The 18,900-nt window shown below is 42.9% G+C and overlaps 1 protein-coding gene across 1 annotated transcript in view; it reads left to right on the top strand.

Annotated features, from left to right (window-relative positions):
- The window catches only part of mgat4b (alpha-1,3-mannosyl-glycoprotein 4-beta-N-acetylglucosaminyltransferase B), a 221,523-nt gene that overhangs the window by 62,565 nt on the left and 140,058 nt on the right, over positions 1 to 18,900 (top strand). The window lies entirely within an intron of this gene.

Raw genomic sequence — 18,900 nt, 5'->3', positions numbered from 1 at the left:
CCTTTAGTCAAATCTGACCATGACTCCATCTGGTTGCTCCCCTCCTATAGGCAGAAACTAAAACGGGAAGCGCCCCTGCTTAGGTCTATCCAACGCTGGTCTGACCAATCGGATTCCACGCTTCAAGATTGCTTCGATCACGTGGACTGAGATATGTTCCCGGTAGCCTCAGACAATAACAATGGCGTATACCCAGACTCTGTGAGCGAGTTTATAAGGAAGTGTATAGGAGATGTTGTACCCACTGTAACTATTAAAACCTTCCCTAACCAGAAATCGTGGACTGATTGCAGCATTCACACAAAACTGAAAGATAGTAGCATTTAATCATGGCAAGGCAACTCGGAATATGGCCTAATACAAACACTGTAGTTATTCCCTCTGTACCACAATCAAACAAGCAAAGTATTAGTATAGAAACAAAGTGGAATCCCAATTCAACATCTCAAACACGAGACGTATGTGGCAGGTTCTACAGACAATCACAGATTACAAAAAGAAAACCAGTCACATCGTGGACATCGAGGTCTTGCTTCCAGAAAAATTAAACAACATCTTTGTGCCACCAACACGAACCGCTACCAAAGACTGTGGGCTCTCCTCCTCAGTGGCCGACATCAGTAAAACATTTAAATGCGTTAACCCTCGCAAGGCTGCCGACCCAGACGGCAGCCGCGTTCTCAGAGCATGCGCAGACCAGCTGGCTGGTGTGTTTACGGACATATTCAATTAATCCCTATCCCAGTCTGCTGTCCCCACATGCTTCAAGATGGCAACCATTGTTCCTGTTCCCAAGAAAGCCAAGGTAACTGAACTAAATGACTATCGCCACGTAGCACTCACTTTTGTCATCAGGAAGTGCTTTGAAAGACTAGTCAAGGATCATATCACCTCCACCTTACCTGTCACCCTAGACCCACTTCAATTTTCTTACCGCCCCAATAGGTCCACAGACTGCCCCAAAAGGCCCACGCTCTGTGCAACTGTGTCCTGGACTTCCTGACGGGCCGCCCCTAGGTGGTGAAGGAAGGAAACATCTCCACTCCGTTGACCATCAACACTGGGGCCCACAAGGGTGCGTTCTCAGCCCCCTCCTGTACTCCCCTGTTCACCCACGACTGCGTGACCATGCATGCCTCCAACTCAATCATCAAGTTTGCAGACGATACAACAGTGGTAGGCTTGATTACCAACAACGACGAGACAGCCTACAGGGAGGTGAGGGCCTTTGGAGTGTGGTGTCAGGAAAATAACCTCTCACTCAATGTCAGCAAAACAAAAGAGATAATCGTGGACATCTGGAAACCGCAAAGGGAGCACCCCCCTCCCTATCCACATCGACGGGACAGCAGTGGAGAAGGTGGAAAGTTTTTACATATCACCGACAAACTGAAATGGTCCACACACACAGTGTGGTGAAGAAGGTGCAACAGTGCCTCTTCATCCTCAGGAGGCTGAAAAAATGTGGCTTGCCACCGAAAACCCTCACTAACTTTTACAGGTGCACAATTGAGAGCATACTGTCGGGCTGTATCGCCGCCTGGTACGGCAACTGCACTGCCCACAACCACAGGACTCTCCTGAGGGTGGTGCAGTCTGCACAACTCATCACCGAGGGCAAACTACCTGCCCTCCAGGACATCTACAATACCTGATGTCACAGGAAGTCAAAATGATCATCAAGGGTAATAACCACCCGAGCCACAGCCTGTTCACCCCACTTCCACCCAGAATGCAAGGTCAGTAGAGATGCAAAAAAGCTAGGACAGAGATTGAAAAACAGCTTCTATCGCAAGGCCATCAGATTGTTAAACAGCCACCACTTTAAAAATTGAACACTAATAATGATAATAATAAAATTTATAATAATAATAAAATTCAACTAATAATAAGATGTAGTCACTAATAATGCCACTTTAAGAATGTTTACGTATCTCACATTAATTATCTCAAATGTCTATACTGTATACTACACTATCTATTGCATCTTAGCTGCTCTCAATGCTCATCAATATATTTTTATCCCATTTCTTTTACTAGATTGTGTGTATTAGGTTTTGTTGTGGAATTGTTAGATATTACCTGTTGGATCCAGAAGCATTTCACTACACTCACATTAACATCTGCTAACCATGTGTATGTGACCAATAACGATTTGATTTGAGACAGTATTTTGTTGTGGATCTGATCTGGGGAAGGGTACCAAAACCTTTATGCAGCATTGAAGGTCCCCAAGAACACAGTGGCCTCCATCATTCTGAATGGAAGAAGTTTAGAACCACCAATACTCTTCCTAGAGCTGGTCGCCCCTGCCAAACTGGGCAATCCGGGGAGAAGGGCCTTGGTCAGGGGGGTGGGTGATGGTCACTCTGACAGAGCTCCAGAGTTCCTCTTTGGAGATGGAAGAACCTTCCAAAAGGACAAATATCTCTGCAGCACTCTACCAATTAGGCCTTTATAGTTGATTGGCCAGACGGAAGCCACTACTCAGTAAAAGGCACACGACAGCCCACATGGAGTTAGCCAAAAGGCATCTAAAGGACTCTGACCATGAGAAACAAGATTCTTTGGTCTGATGATACCAAGATTGAACATTCTTTGGCCAGAATGCCAAGTGTCACGCCTGGAGAAAACATGGCACCATCCCTACGGTGAAGCAAGGTGGTGCCAGCATAATGCTGTGGAGATGTTTTTCAGCGGCAGGGACTGGGAAACTAGTCAGGGTCGAGGGAAAGATGAAATCCGGCTCCCGAGCACTCTGGACCTCAGACTGGGGTGAAGGACCCTAAGCACACAGCCAAGACAATGCAGGAGTGGCTTCGGGACTCCTAATGTCCTCGAGTGACCCAGCCAGAGCCCAGACTTGAACCCAATCGAACATCTCTGGAGAGACCTGAAAATAGCCGTGCAGCGACACTCCACATTCAAACTGACAGAGCTGTAGAGGATCTGTAGAGAAGAATGGGCGTAACTCCTCAAATACAGGTGTGCCAAGCTTGTAGTGTCATACCCCCCAAAAAACTCAAGACTGTAATTACAGCCAAAGGAGCTTCATCAAAGTACTGAGTGAAGGGTCTGAATAGTTATGTAAAAAAGTTTATTTTTTTATATAAACTAGTTAACATTTCTAAAAACCTGTTTTTGTTTTGTCATTATGGGGTATTGTGTGTAGATTGATGAGGGGGGAAAAAACAATTTAATCAATTTTAGAATAATTCTGTAAATTAACAAAATGTGAAAAAGTCAAGGGGTCTGAATACTTTCTGAATGCACTGAATGTGGAATAGTGCTGAGCAATTCACTGAAATGTCGGTTATTTTTTTAACAACTAACAGTTCTGTTCAATTAATTAAATTCCATTTTGTTCAGTTTTTTCAGTGATCTAAATTCACACATTGCGCGATTTCTCTGGAGATGAATCAGATCAAGCCCGAACAGTGTGGTGTAGTAGGGAGTTGTAGTTTTCCACAGGCCAATATTCTTCATAGTTTAGCACAGAAAACGTGGTAATTAACTACAATGTCCATAATCCATTGTGCACCTACTTGTCTGGTCTGTGTGTTTATTTTATACCTGCTACATTAGGTTCAGCCTGGTCTAATAGACTAGTATAGTAAAAGTAAATCTAGAACACTCAAATTAGTATGATATGTTGCTTTTGGTATGGCTACATATGACAGACAGATACTTAAGGCAGCATAGGCAGCAACTCCATAGAGATGAGAAGATGACTTAGAATAAAGTAATCAAATAAAACAAATGTAATATTCACAACAAATGTGAATAAATGATGGTGAGTAAGTGATGACCGGTAATGTGCAGTCACTACCATCATGGGACTTTTATTCATAGTTTTATTCTGTGTTACATCATTCAACCCACATAGTGCACGTTGTGTTCAAAAAATGATCAAAAAAACGTCAACTTAAATAATTGTACCGACCTCAAAAAGCACACATCGCTCAGCGCTAATGTGGGATGGATCGGTACTTTTTCAAAAGTGTAGGATTGGGCATTAGGGTCTTACCACAAAGGCACTCTTGTGGGGGTGATGACAGAGACTGTGATAGAGTTTTGCACTTGGTTAGGTATTGCCAATTTTAGACTTAAGTTTGGATGTAGTGCTACACTTACAGGGTGTTTTAGGGGAAAGAGAAAGGTAGCCAACCACTGGGCACTTAAACGTACTAAAAAAAGATGACGGCATAAGGTTGTTAATTTTATTACAGAGGAGGAGTATACAGAGCCAGCAAAAAGTCTTTAAATGTATAATCGCCACAAAATGGTTTGGTTTCAACATGCTGAAAATAGGCAGACAATTACCCTTGACATTTTTTTGTGTCCACTGAAGTGCATACTAAAGCTGTGTCCAGCTATTTTTTGGTGCAGCGTGCACTTAGTTGTAACTTCCAAAATCATGTGTCTGTGGTTTCCAACGTTGTTTTTGAAAAATCTTGATGATTAACTGAATCAGGTGTGTTTGTGCTGGGCTGGCACAAAAGCCTGCACACACTGCAGACCTTGGGGATCAGGATTGGAAGGTTTCATAGCTTTGGGTCAGATTTTGTGTTGGAGGAACAGGCAAATACAGGTTACGTAGGATTTATGGAGGCTTTGTGTAGGCTTTGTGTAGGGTTATGTTGAGTTTATGTACTGTAGGTCCAGGTGTATTGAAGTTAGACCTTTTAAAGTGTGAACTGTACTTTACCCTAATCCTATCGCCACAGCTTTAGTGTGATAATCTTGTCACACTCTCCACCAATCCTTTATAAGCTCTAAGACACACACACACACACACACACACACACACACACACACACACACACGCACACAAAAAAAAAATAGGGAATGAGGCTACTCTTTATAATGGCTTGTTTGTTGGAGGCTTTGTGATGGCTTAATACATACTGTCCTTTATTCTCCTTTGACTTCCTTTTTCATCAATCACCCATCCATTCTTCCTCCTCTATAATACTATTCCATCTCGTATCCCCTCTCTCTCGCTCGCTCTCTCTGTAGTGTCTACTCTTCATCAGAATTCCTTCCTCTCATAGTTAACTGCCTCTGTCATCTCTCTGAAATGAGGGAGAGGGAAAGAGAGGGAGGGACGAGCTAGCTCTAACCCCCGGCTTCTCCTCACTTTGTCCAACCACAAGACCACGAGCAGCCACTTCCACAGCAGAAGAGACAGGCCATTGTCAAAGCCCTTCTGCCTCCTGAAGCTCTAATTGCTGCTCCAATAACAGTAACTGTCTACTTTTTATTGAGTCTGGCCTGCCTCTGTCTTCCCTCATCTGTGCCGATGGGTCGCTCCCGTAAGCACGTATTAGCCCCGGCCCATAAAGAAAATGAAATGTAATCTCCTTTAACTGAGGGAGGGAACACATTTTGGGATCAAGAATAGAAGCGATTGAGAGAAGCGAAGGGTATTAGAAATGGTATGGAGTGACGAGGGAGTGAAAAGTGGGGGAGAGGGAGAAAGGGGCGAGTGACGGAGGGGAAAGAGTGATTGTAATGGGAGATTTGGTTTCTAAATGGGTTTTTCATGGTCTGTCTGGAGGTCGGAGGGGTTGAGGGATGGAGTGGAGGATTGTGGACCCCCAAAACCCTTCACGCCCTCTCCCACTCTAGTCAGTCATTACTCATACACGCAGATCAATATCGGATCAGTGTACCCTCCCAAAATCCATACCTTAACCTGGTAACAAACCACACCTTAGATCAGTGTCTGGGAGCAACATCCTACTACCAACCCCCCCACAAAACAGGCCCCTCGACCGTAGTAGCAGAGGATCAGACCTCAATCGCAATCCCTAAATATTGTTCTACCCATAGTTATTTTTATGTGCACCATGTCATTAAGCACAGCCTTTTATCCGCAACCAGTCAAGTTGATGGAAAACCATCTCTGGTGGGAAAATTAGCATATTGTTTTGAATATTCGCGTGAAAATCTGTCGCCAATTGAATGTAAACCTAGGTCGTGAGCTGTAAAAATGGCCCGCACTTTTCTCTTCCTCTGTCTTTCGCCCATTCTTTACACAATGTCAAGCAGAAATACTTGAAAACGATGACGCATCGGCTCTAAGCCTAAGTTAAATGAAAAGAAAAGAAAAGGAAATTAAAATGGTTAAGGACGGGAGGGGAGCACTAAGGGGGTGTTGTAATTACGGTGTGGTATTGAAATGGCGTTACACCGCAGTTACGCTACACTTCACCCAGGCCCCACAGCACAGGACTGAAGTCCCTTGAGGCACTAGGGGGAAACTGTGCCTTTGCAACCTGCCTACTGCCGTGTGCAGGGAACCGCAGCGTTGCCTTGCCACCGGCCACCTGTGATTTCAGCACACTCACTCACTCACTCACTCACTCACTCACTGCGTGTATAAAACACTAAGAACACCTTCCTAATGTTGAGTTGCACCAGCCTCTTTTGCCCTCAGAACAGCCTAAGTTGGACTCAACAAGGTGTCGAAAGCGTCCCACAGGGACGCCCATGTTGTGTCAAGTTTGCTGGATGTTTTTTGGCTGGTGGACCATTCTTGATACACACATGAAACTGATGAGCGTGAAAAACCCTGCAGTGTTGCAGTTCTTGACGCAAGCTGGTGCGCCTGGCACCTACTACTATACCCTGTTCAAAGGCACTTAACTTTTGTCTTGCCCATTCATCATCTGACTGGCACACATACACAATCCAAGTCTCAAATGTCTCAAAGCTTAAAAATCCTTCTTTAACATGTCTCCTCCCCTTCATCTACACTGATTTGAAGTGGATTTAACAAGTGACATCAATAAGGGAAATGCTTACTTACAAATCCTTGTGTAATAACAATATGTTTGTCAGTCATACAGTGTGCATAGAGTATTATTTTGACCCTGAACAGCCATGACCTGTCATTGACCTCTTAACCTTAAGAACCCACCAATCGGAGTTGAGAGAAAAAATCCTATTGATTATTCCCCAATGCGGAACAGAACTGGGGCAGAATAATGTCAGCATTGTTTTTCATTATCTCTCTCAGGGCCTGTATGGAACGGGAAGGAGCTTTGTATACAGACCAACTGTACCGTGGACAGGAGAGGAGAGAACAGAGACTCTAGTCTACCTTTGTATCAACTAATCTCCTATCTTGGCAGCTGTATCGTCCCTCTGTGACTGTGGTCTGTATTGTACTGATCTGTTTGACATTAAAGGTGCGCTATGGACCTTTTCTACCTGCATTTCTGTAGTCAACAAGGAATCAAATTCCTTGAGGGAAAAAATGTAATGTTGCTTGTTTACTTTATTCCACGTTTTTTTTTAAGCTATATTCTTATTTTTCTTTGACGTTATCCTTAAAAAGCTGCGTAATGAAACCTAACTAATAAGACACCCTTTGTGTTAGGCAATTGTTTTTTCTTCCTGACCTTTGTCTTCAGAATAGGATTTATTTAGCCAGCAATGTCAACATACATTCTGCCTCATAGTTGAATGCCTTGTAAAGGGACTCTGATAATCCATTTATATCCTTTCATTTCTCATCCACTCCGTCCTATCATTTCCCATTCATTCGGTGCAGGGAAGCGACAACAAGGAAGGACACCGATGATTTGAAAGATGAACCGCAAGTCATTTATACCGCACCAAGCCAGATGAATGCCCCTCTTCACCCTCTCTCCCTTCCCTTACACCCACTATCCCTTTTTCCATAAACTACAGTCTCGATGGTTGCACTGTTTTTAGATCATGTTTACATTTTATGGAGTGTGTCCACATTCATGTTATTCGTTTTCTGAGAAAGGAGTACAACATTGTTGGTGTTGTTAATTTGCCTAAGATACAGGCGTGTCTTTGATGGCTTGGTTTAATTGCATTATACTATACAGGTAATTATTAACTTGAAGTGATTAGATCCAGGTCCGTTTGCACAGAGCCGTATAGCCTCCCACTCAAGGACACAACGGCAGTAGGCCTACAGTATTTGTCCCGTATGAACCCGGTTTGAGTTATATAACGAGTTCTTACTGTTTCCGGCTTGTCCTCTACGGATGTTTCACACATGCCCAGACTAATACAGACTGCCCATATGATTTGTTAATGGTTAACTGGCACTCTGTTGACATGAAGTAACACGCTTATGGATATGTAAACATGTATCATGGTATCATGGTAGATGTTATAGCTAACTATCTTTAGCTACAAAACTACAAATGTAGTAGTTGCAGTTGACATCAAACTGAAATCATGTGTTCAGTTAGTTAACAAAACAATTTTTTTTTTAGTTATACAGTTTTCCAAAACTCCACTTCCCATGATGCACCACTCAGCCTTATGGAGGAGCAAGGGTTAAGTAGATTCCGTCCAAGCCCTTTCATGTCCTAGACTTCTAAAGGAATGACATTGTCTAACAAGTACAAGATGTGAGGCCAGGTCATTCAAAATGGGACCGAGGGTCACGAAGGAGACGCAGTCATAAGGCTCACACAGTCACCCGAACGAGAGTATAATTAATGAACTCCATTAACAGAAGCCCAAAAAAGTATTTTAATTAAAACGAGAGACATAACTTACCTGGAGTCTCAGATAGTGACACATAAGCTACGCTTGCTCTTTCACACTATTTCTCCACAGCCCCTCAAATGTGTCTCACTCCATTGCTTCCTGTCTCTCTCTCTTCCTGGTTATGATGTATTGGACCTAGCAGTCGTTTCTCAGAAGTGTGTGTGTGTGTGTGTGTATTCACAAGCGAACCTGTGCATGCACATGCAATCGTGTGCATGTGCAGATTTCTGCAAGTATACTGTGCACATGCTTGTGGTCGTGCGCGTAAGGGTGTGCCTGTGCACATACCTGCCTGCACCACACACTGTTTTCATGTCTCCCTTTGGCAGCATTCCCAGTGATGGTTATATGGCCGTGTCATCTCAAGCCCTTCAAAGTATTGGTCTAATGTGGAAATCAAGGGACAGTGAAATACGGATCACTCAGACATATTTGACTCTGATTGACACGTATCGACCACTTAACTGTTAGCAATGCAAATTATATCCTGATGGAGGACATTACACTTTTGAACCCTGTGATTGACTGGCATATCATGAACTGCCAATCAGTGACCCAATGAGAGCTGTTAGCTATTCGAAGAGTTTCCATTGGCCCATATCCATTTGACAGCTCATAGAACTCCTATATAGGCCTATCTACATGTACCATTAGTTAGATTCAGAGGCTTCATTATCCTTTTCATTATTCATGACCACACAGCACAATCCTACACAGCACTTCACTGCTGGTTATACAGTTATTGCTATTACTACGGTTAACCTTTGAACCTTAACCATACAGTACCAGTCAAAAGTTTGGACACACCTACGCATTCCAGGGTTTTTCTTTATTTCTACTAGTTTCTACATTGTAGAATAATAGTGAAGACATCAAAACTATGAAATAACACATAAAGTATGGAATCATGTAGTAACCAAAAAAGTGTTAAAGAAATCAAAATATATTTTAGATCCTTCAAAGTAGCCACCCTTTGCCTTGATGACAGCTTTGCACACTCTTGGCATTTTCTCAGCCAGCTTCATGAGGTAGTCACCTGGAATGGATTTCAATTAACAGGTGTGCCTTGTTAAGTTAATGTATGGAATTTATTTTTAATGCATTCGAGCCAATCAGTTCTGTTGTGACATGGTAGGGTTGGTATACAGAAGATAGCCCTATTTGGTAAAAGACCAAGTCCATATTATGGCAAGAACAGCTCAAATAAGCAAAGATAAATGACAGTCGATCATTACTTTAAGACATGAAGGTCAGTCAATATGGAACATTTCAAGAACTTTGAACTCTTCCTCTAGTGCAGACGCAAAAACCATCAAGCGCTATGATGAAACTGGCTTTCATGAGGACCGCCACAGGAAAGGAAGACCCAGAGTTACCTCTGCTGCAGAGGATAAGTTCATTAGCGATAACTGCACCTCAGATTGCAGCCCAAATAAATGCTTCACAGACTTCAAGTAACAGACACATCTCAACATCAACTATTCAGAGGAGACTACGTGAATCCGGCCATGGTCGAATTGCTGCAAAGAAACCACTACTAAAGACCACCAATAATAAGAAGAGACTTGCTTGGGCCAAGAAACACGAGCATTGGCCATTAGACCGGTGGAAATCTGTCGCTTTTGAACTGCTTCCAAATTTGAGATTTTTGGTTCGAATCGCTGTGTCTTTGTGAGACGCAGAGTAGGTGAACGGATGATCTCCATTTGTGGTTCCCTCCGTGAAGCATGGAAGTGTGATGGTGTGGGGGTGCTTTGCTGGTGACACTGTCAGTGATTTATTTAGAATTCAAGGCACACTTAACCAGCATGGCTACCACAGCATTCTACAGCGATACACCATCCCATCTGGTTTGCGTTTAGTGGGATTATCATTTGTTTTCCAACAGGACAATGACACAACACACCTCCAGACTGTGTAGGGGAGTGATAGAGTGCTGCATCAGATGACCTGGCCTCCACAATCACCTGACCTCAACCCAATTGAGATGGTTTGGGATGAGTTGGACCGCAGAGTGAAGGAAAAGCAGCCAACAAGTGCTCAGCATATGTGGGAACTCCTTCAAGACTGTTGGAAAAGCATTCCTCATGAAGCTGGTTGATGGAATGCCAAGAGTGTACAAGCTGTCATCAAGGCAAAGGGTGGCTACAAATATAAAATATATTTTGATTTGTATAACACTTTTATTGGTTACTACATGATTCCATATGTGATATTTCATAGTAAAAATAAAGAAAAATTGTAAGTGAAGGAGTGTCCAAACTTTTGACTGGTCCTGTACGTTGTATCATTTTTCATTGAATACTTTCAGAACTAGAAATCTAGAATCCCATAGCCTCTCAACTCTGAACCTACAACCGTTTCTCATTGAAATCCCCCAATCCTAACCTTAACCACTAGGCAAAACAGGAAACGGATCTTGGATCAGTGTCTAGGGGGCAACTTAATGTATTTCTGTCCTACTGTGGAAATAACAGAGCTAGGTTGTGGTTAGGGCTGTAGATTAATGGTTGTGTTCATCTCAGGTTGTGAGTTATCGGAGCGTAGTGCTACAGTGTTTTTTACATTTTTTATCTGGGAGTGTGGCGGGGACCAGGGGAGATAGCAGGGGGAATAAGGAAATGTGTTGGAGTCTAGAGGACATCTCACTGCTTGGAGAGGGGGGGGGGGGGGGAGAGGGATTGAGATTACTAATGCACATGGTTGTCTTGGATACCCTAATAAAGAATAGAGGATACAGGCTAATTGAAATCTTTTTTGAGAGCTTACTGTCAATGACATGATCACATCGTTCTCTGTACACCACGTAGCCTCTTTTTAAAATACATTTCAAGTCATTTGTGGGCTTGAGAAAATGTGGCCCGACGTATCGCGTCTTGCCATTCATTGTGTGTTGGACTTGCTAGTGAAAGCCCTATCATTTATAACAAGAGCAAATGCATCCATAGCCACTAATGCACACATTGCAGCCAAGTGAGTTGCAGTGAAATCCTGTTAAATGTTATGGTCAGTATAGATTGGTAGTACAAATTGAGAATAGTCTCTGGCTTATACCCAGAAACAAGGAGAGATGAGGTGATTTGACATATGACAGAAAGTCATGAATTTGCTTGTTATCTTAATAGTTATTGTGCATGTGTCTGCATCGGTGTGTGTCTGTCTGCCTGCATCTGTGTGTGTGTGTGTGTGTGTGTGTGTGTGTGTGTCTCTTGAGCCTTTTAAACTGCTCTTAGTAGTACTCTTCCCCCACAGTGAAGCTCTCACTGTGAAACATGAACACTTCAGTCAGAGTGCAGTTTTTTTACCCTGTCAAGCTAGGGATGTGAACTGTTCAGTGTGTCACAGTATAATCAGATCTACACACGGTGTGTGTGTGGTTTAGTAGAACTAGGACTAGAGTTGTCCTCTGTTCTGACTGATGATAACGGTCCCAGTGTTCAGTGAGGTGTGTGTGTGGTGGCCACTCACTGCTCTATAAGGAATGGGAAGTCCCCCTGCGGCAAGGGAACTTCAAAAGAGGGAAGGGGTGTTGAAAGAGAGGGATGGAGACTGGGAAAATAAGGGAGTGAGGGTTCTAAAGGCGATATGGTGCTGGTTCATGGGGAGAGATGGTGAAGGAGAGAGACAAGATTCAAGAGGATAGACCAAGAGAGACTGTCAGAGAGAGGGAGAGAGAGAGACCGTTTCAAAATGAGAGGGGAGATTTAGTTTCTTAGTGTAGTTGGGAAGAGGGAATGTTCGAGAAGACAGGGAAAGCATTGCCCACATGGACTGTGATTGGGGTGTGTTGATCCAGCTGGATCTCTCCAAACCAATCAGAACCCCCCCCCCCCCATTTCCTTAATCTCTGTCATCCTTGCCAAAAGCTGTGGTTTTCTTCCACACCATGGGGCTCCGGGTAGAAGTTGTCTTTAGGCACAGCTCTAGGATCAGATTACTCTCTCCATTTGCTAGCTGCAACCACAAGGGATTGAAAATGGGCCTTTGTGACTGGTGGTCCATATACAAGTGTGGTGTGGTAATATTTATCTAATAAACATATTCTATATGTACCTCACATTCGACCCGTGGTTTTCCTATTTAAAATGTTTATCTGACTCAAGTATTCTTTAATAACATTGTAAAATGTATGGATTCACATACAAGACATCAAGCTTATGTTATAAGGCAATACTGACATTAACAAAGCATAGTTCTAGGTATATTGATCCTACGGTTAACTTACAGGACAAAGCATGAAGAGATGCCTACTAGGCCAGAAGCCTGGAAGCCTTGGTAATTACAAAATATCATACAACGGACAGGATAAGAGAGAATAACAGGCCTTCATTCCATTTCTACCAGATCTGACTTGTTTGTATCCAAAATTAATTGTTGACCAATCCACAGACCAAACCAAAGGTAGTAAAACTGAGATATCCAATCAAACCAGCCAACATCCTCTGGGAAGGGCGTCACATCTATGTGTGATGACCTGAGGAGAGGGTGGGCTGGGTGCAATGGAGATAATACCACATTCCTTAGAGGGCAATTGCATACAATGTTGTCAAACTTCACTCTGAACAACTACAAGTAACCACAGAGATCATCCATCCGTGTATACTGAACAAAAATATAAACACAACATGTAAAGTGTTGGTCCCATGTTGCATGAGCTGAAATAAAACATCCCAGATATGTTCCATATGTTCAAAAAGCTTATTTCTCTAAAATGTTATGCACTAATTTGTTTACATCCCTGTTCGTGAGCATTTCTACTCCCGCAATAACGGCTGCTAAATATGTTCATGCGACCAATATCACTTTGTTTTCTCATTTTCCAAGATAATCCATTTTAAGAAGCTGATCAAACTGCATGATCATTACACAGTTGCACCTTGTGCTGGGGACAATAAAAGGCCACTAAAATGTGCAGTTTTTTCACACAACACAATGCCACAGATGTTTTGAGGGAGTGTGCAATTAGCATGCTGATTGCAGGAATATCGACCAGAGCTGTTGCCAGAGACTTGAATGTTAATTTCTCTACCATAAGCCACCTCTAACATCGTTTTAGAGAATTTGGCAGTAAACCCAACCGGACTAACAACCACAGACCACGCCAACCCAGGACCTCCACATCCAGCTTATTCACCTGCGGGATTGTTTGAGACCAGCCACCCGGTTAGCTGATGAAACTGTGGGATTGACCAACTGAACATTTTCTGCACAAACTGTCAGAAACCGTCTCAGTGAAGCTCATCTGTGTGCTCGTCGTCCTCACCAGGGTCTTGACCTGACTGCAGTTTGGTGACGCAAACAACTTCAATGGGCAAATGCTCACCATCGATGGCCACTGGCACGCTGGAAAAGTGTGCTCTTCACAGATGGATCCCGGTGTCAACTGTACCTGGCAGATGTGTGGCGTCGTGTGGGCAAGCGGTTTGCTGATGTCAACATTGTGAACAGAGTGCCCCATGGTGGCGGTGGGGTTATAGTATGGTCAGGAATGAGCAACGGACAACGAATACAATTGCATTTTATCAATGGCAATTTTAATGCACAGAGATACCTTGACGAGACCCTTAGGCCCGTTCATCCGCCGCCATCACCTCACGTTTCAGCATGATAATGCACACCCACATGTCCCACGGATTTGTAAACAATTCCTTGAACCTGAAAATGTCGCACTTCTTCCATGGCCTGCATACTCACCAGATATGTCACCTATTGAGCATGTTTAGAATGTTCTGGAACTACATATGACAGCGTTTTCCAGTTCCCGCCAATATCCAGAAACTTCGCACAACCATTGAGGAGGGGTGGGACAACGTTCCACAGGCCACAATCAATAGCCTGATCAACTCAATGCAAAGGAGATGATCATGACTGAATTTTAAAAAAAAATATATATATATTTCACCTTTATTTAAATAGGCAAGTCAGTTAAGAACAAATTCTTGTTTACAATAACGGCCTAGGAAGAGCGGGTTAACTACCTAGTTCAGAGGCAGAGCGACAGAGTTTTACCTTGCCAGCTCGGGGATTTGATCTAGCAAACTTTTGTTTACTGGCCCAACGCTCTAACCACTAGGCTGCCTGCCCCCCCGCCGCACCATTTGGACGATGCAAATGGTGGTCACACCAGATACTGACTTTCTTTGAACCACACCCCTACTTTTTTTTTTAAAGGTATCTGTATCTGTGACCAATAGATGCATATCTGTATTCCTGTATTCCTGTATTCATTGAAATCCAAATATTAGGGCCTAACTCATTTATTTTAATTGACTGATTTCCTTATATGAACTGTAACTCAGTGAACACTTTGAAATGGTTGCATGTTTCGTGTTTTATAATTTTGTTAAGTGCAGATGGCATAAATGTTCTCCTCCCAGAGGACAAGTTTTAGATATAGTACCCACGTATGGTATCTATAATTATTCTATCACCCTTTCAATAGTCAGTCCTCTGGATACTGTAACAGAGATGTCATGTAGTGTTTGTGGACACCTACTCATCAAACATCTCATCTTAATATGGAGTTGGTCCCTCCTTTGTTGCTATAACAGCCTTCACTCTTCACACTCCGAACCATGAAAAACAGCCCCAGACCATTATTCCTCCTCCACCAAACTTTACAGTTGGCACTATGCATTGAGGCAGGTAGCGTATCTGCCAAACCCAGATTTGCCCGTCGGACTGCCAGATGGTGACGCGTGGTTCATCACTCCAGAGAGCGCGTTTCCACTGCTCCAGAGTCCAATGGCGGCGATTGGCGTTGCGCATGGTGACTTTAGGCTTGTGTGCAGCTGCTCAGCCATGGAAACCCATTTCATGAAGCCCCACACAAACATTTATTGTGCTGACATTGCTTTCAGAGGCAGTTTGGAATTCGTTAGTGAGTTTTGCAACCGAGGACAGACGATTTCTACACGCTTCAGCCCTCTGCGGTCCCGTTCTTTGAGCTTGTGTGGTCTACCACTTCGCGGATGAGCCATTGTTGCTCATAGGCGTTTCCACTTCCAATAACAACACTTACAGTTGACTGGGGCAGTTGGAAAGGTGGCATCCTATTACGGTGCCACATTAGTCACTGAGCTCTTCATTAAGGCCATTCTTCTGCTAATGTTTGTCTATGGAGATTGCATGGCTGTGTGCTTGATTTTCTACACCTGTCAGTAACGGGTGTAGCTGAAATAGCCGAATCCACTAATTTGAATTAGTGTCCACATACTTTTGTATATATAATGTACATTTTGGGGCTGAGTGGTCCCTGCGCATTGTCTTGAGCCATTTGCTATGCAGACGGTGGTGACAGAGAGCACAATTTGGGGCTGAGCCTACACAAGGATGGGTGGCTTTTTACAAACTCGTTCTTCTGAGCTTCTCACAAGTGCCTCTCTCTCTCTGTCTGTCTCTCTCTCTTTGTAGTGCCCAGTTAGTGTCTACTCCTCATCAGAATTCCTTCCTCTCATAGTTAACTCCCTCTGTCATCTCTCTGAAATGAAGGAAGAGGAAAATAAAGAGGGGGGGGAGTTAACTCTAACCCCCACCTGCTCCTCTCCACTATCCTCTCTGGTTACCCTCTTTTTCCCTCCATTTTTCTCTGTTAAGTTGAGGCAGCGTTCTGTGTGTGTGTGTGTGTGTGTGTGTGTTTACGTCCTTTTTTGTGTGTGAGGTGAGTAGGCCTGGCTGGCAGACTGGGACGGGGTCTTGTGGTCTCTGAGGAATAGCATCTCTAGCGTGTTGAACTTTCCTGGACACAGACTAGAGGAACCATACTGTAGGAAAACAGAAAGAGACTGTCTGTACTAGTTGGTGGAATGTTCCAGACTTGACTGAAGTTACTTGTTAGGCTACAGCGCTTGTGATGAATGTCTTTTGAATTAAATGACCTTAATGTTCAGGAATTATTTTCATATTGTGGGCGACTTGTTCAAAAGAACAACGATCTGTGCCAAACAATTCCATATGAATGTTTACACCACGAAAATGTCGCCCGATGTCCAGTGTATGGACGTAATTCATGCTTTTACCCATAAATACCACCAAAGAAGGTCCATCAATGGATACATATACACGGTGTACAAAACGTAAGGAACACCGTCCTAATATTCAGGTGCAACCTCTTTTGCCCTCAAAACAGCCTTAATTCATCGGGGCATGGACTCTTCAAGGTGTCGAAAGCAGTTCCACAGGGATGCTGGCCCATGTTGACTCCAATGCATCCCACAGTTGTGTCAAGTTGGCTGGATATCCTTGATACAAGAATGGGAAACTGTTGAGCTTGAAAAACCCAGCAGCGTTTCAGTTCAACACACTCAAAACGTGGCGGCATGCACCTACTACCATACCCCGTTCAAAGGCACCTAAATCTTTTGTCCTGACTGTTCACTCTCTGAATGGCACACATACACGATCCATGTCTCAATTGTCTCAAGGGCTTAAAAATCCTTCTTTAACCCGTCTCCTCCACTTGATCTACACTGATTTCAAGTGGATTTAAAAAGTGACATCGATAAGAGGTCATAGCTTTCACCTGGATTCACCTGGTCAGTCTATGCCATGGAAAGAGCAGGGGTTCCTAATGTTTTGTGCACTAAGTGTATATTTCTTCAGTTATTTGTACTGAGTTTTTATATATACTTTGTTTTTATTGAGGAACACAAAGAAAGGACAAGGAAAGGAAAAGAACAACAAGAAAGATCTGGTAGTTACAGTGCATGTCATACATTGACGTCTTTGAATTAGACCATTTTCAAGTACGAAACCCTTTTTTCCCCAGTATTCCTGACCTCTCTCCTCTTGTGTTCTTAAAGCAAAGGTCATACACTCCATGTGGTGTATTTCTTCTACAAATATCCATCGTGCCACTGTGGGAGGGTCTTTTTGTAACCATTTCCTAGTAAAGCCTTTTTACTGGCTGCCAGTAGGACCTTCAAGAGGTACTTTTCTCTATTGTGTAAGTTCAGGTATTTCACCCAAGTACAAAGAAATGAATGTTCTATGTCAAATCCCATTATTTTTCCAATGTTAGACCTTATTTCTCCCCAGTATGTTTTGATTGCGGGGCAGGTCCAAAAGATATGAGAGTGGTCCGCCCTCAATAGACCGCATTCTCTCCAACAAGGGTGTAGAGAGCCAGTCTGTTTTGATTTCAGATAAGGTGTTATGAAGAAACGTATAACATTCTTCCAACAGAATTCTCTCCATGACCTTGAGTTGGTGGAGCTTTGTTGAGTCTCTAATATGTTCAACCACGTTTCATCAGTTATTTCAATGTCAAGTTCCTCCTCACATTTCTTTTTAATATAGTTTGTAGAATGTTTCTTTGGGGATTGAATACCCAAGTAGAGATTTGAAATAGTTTTTTTGTTACTGCCCAAGATGTATGCGTTAGTGAATACTTGGATACATTTTTGAGGTGCTCGAGGGTCAATCACTTTTATCTCCCTTAAGAAATAGTGTCAAACTTGTAGGTATCTGTAAAAATCTTGTTTATCCAAGCCATGTTTTTTTTACTTAGGTCCTGGAAGTTATCTAGGTCCCCATTCCTTATAATTGTACTGAATGGTGTGATGCGTCCATTGTTTAAATCTGCTATCCTGAATTGCAGGGATGACGCTGGGGTCGTATGCGGGCCAACTCAGCAGTTTGACCTCTCTGTCTAAATGAATTTGCTTAACTACCCTAAACGATGTCTTTAGAGAGAAATGAATCCACTGATTTTGTCTGTTTATTTCTATTACCATGTCCTTATTTCCCAAAACGGACTGTATGGGTATCTCTGTCAAAGTAGTCTCAATGTCTTTCCATTTGGATTCGTATTCTGAATTGCACCAACACAACAGAGGTCTCAATTGGGCTGACACAAAATAATATTTTAGGTTTGGTAAGGCCATACCCCCCCAGTTTTTGCTAATTGTAATGTTGAATATCTAATTCTGGGTCTCTTCCTGTTCCAGATAAACCTTGATATCCGTTTATCCCATTCTCTAAACTGTTTAGGCGGGATTTCTATGGGCAGTGATTGGAACAAGTACAGTAACCTTGGCAGGATGTTCATTTTGATTGTTTCAATTCTACTACTAAGATCTAAGGGAAGTGAATTCCACCTGTCTAGGTCATACATTTTCTTGTTGATTTGATCGTAATTCATGCAATAAGGTTTGGGTGTATCTTTTGGTAGATATACTCCAAGATATTTAATGGATGAAGAGGTCCAGTGGAAGTTATACCTGCTCTTCAGCTCTTCCTGTGGGGTATAATTATATACTAGGGCTTGGGTCTTGTGTACGTTAAGCACATACAAACATTTGGAACATATTCAGGGTAAAACATCCATCAATCTAGGTACACTTGAGCCTGGGTCTT

This window comes from Oncorhynchus mykiss, chromosome 31 (assembly GCF_013265735.2).
Source record: "Oncorhynchus mykiss isolate Arlee chromosome 31, USDA_OmykA_1.1, whole genome shotgun sequence".
Lineage (NCBI taxonomy): Eukaryota > Metazoa > Chordata > Actinopteri > Salmoniformes > Salmonidae > Oncorhynchus > Oncorhynchus mykiss.
The sequence above is the reverse complement of the archived record's forward strand: the minus strand, read 5'-3'. Positions and strand labels throughout refer to the sequence as shown.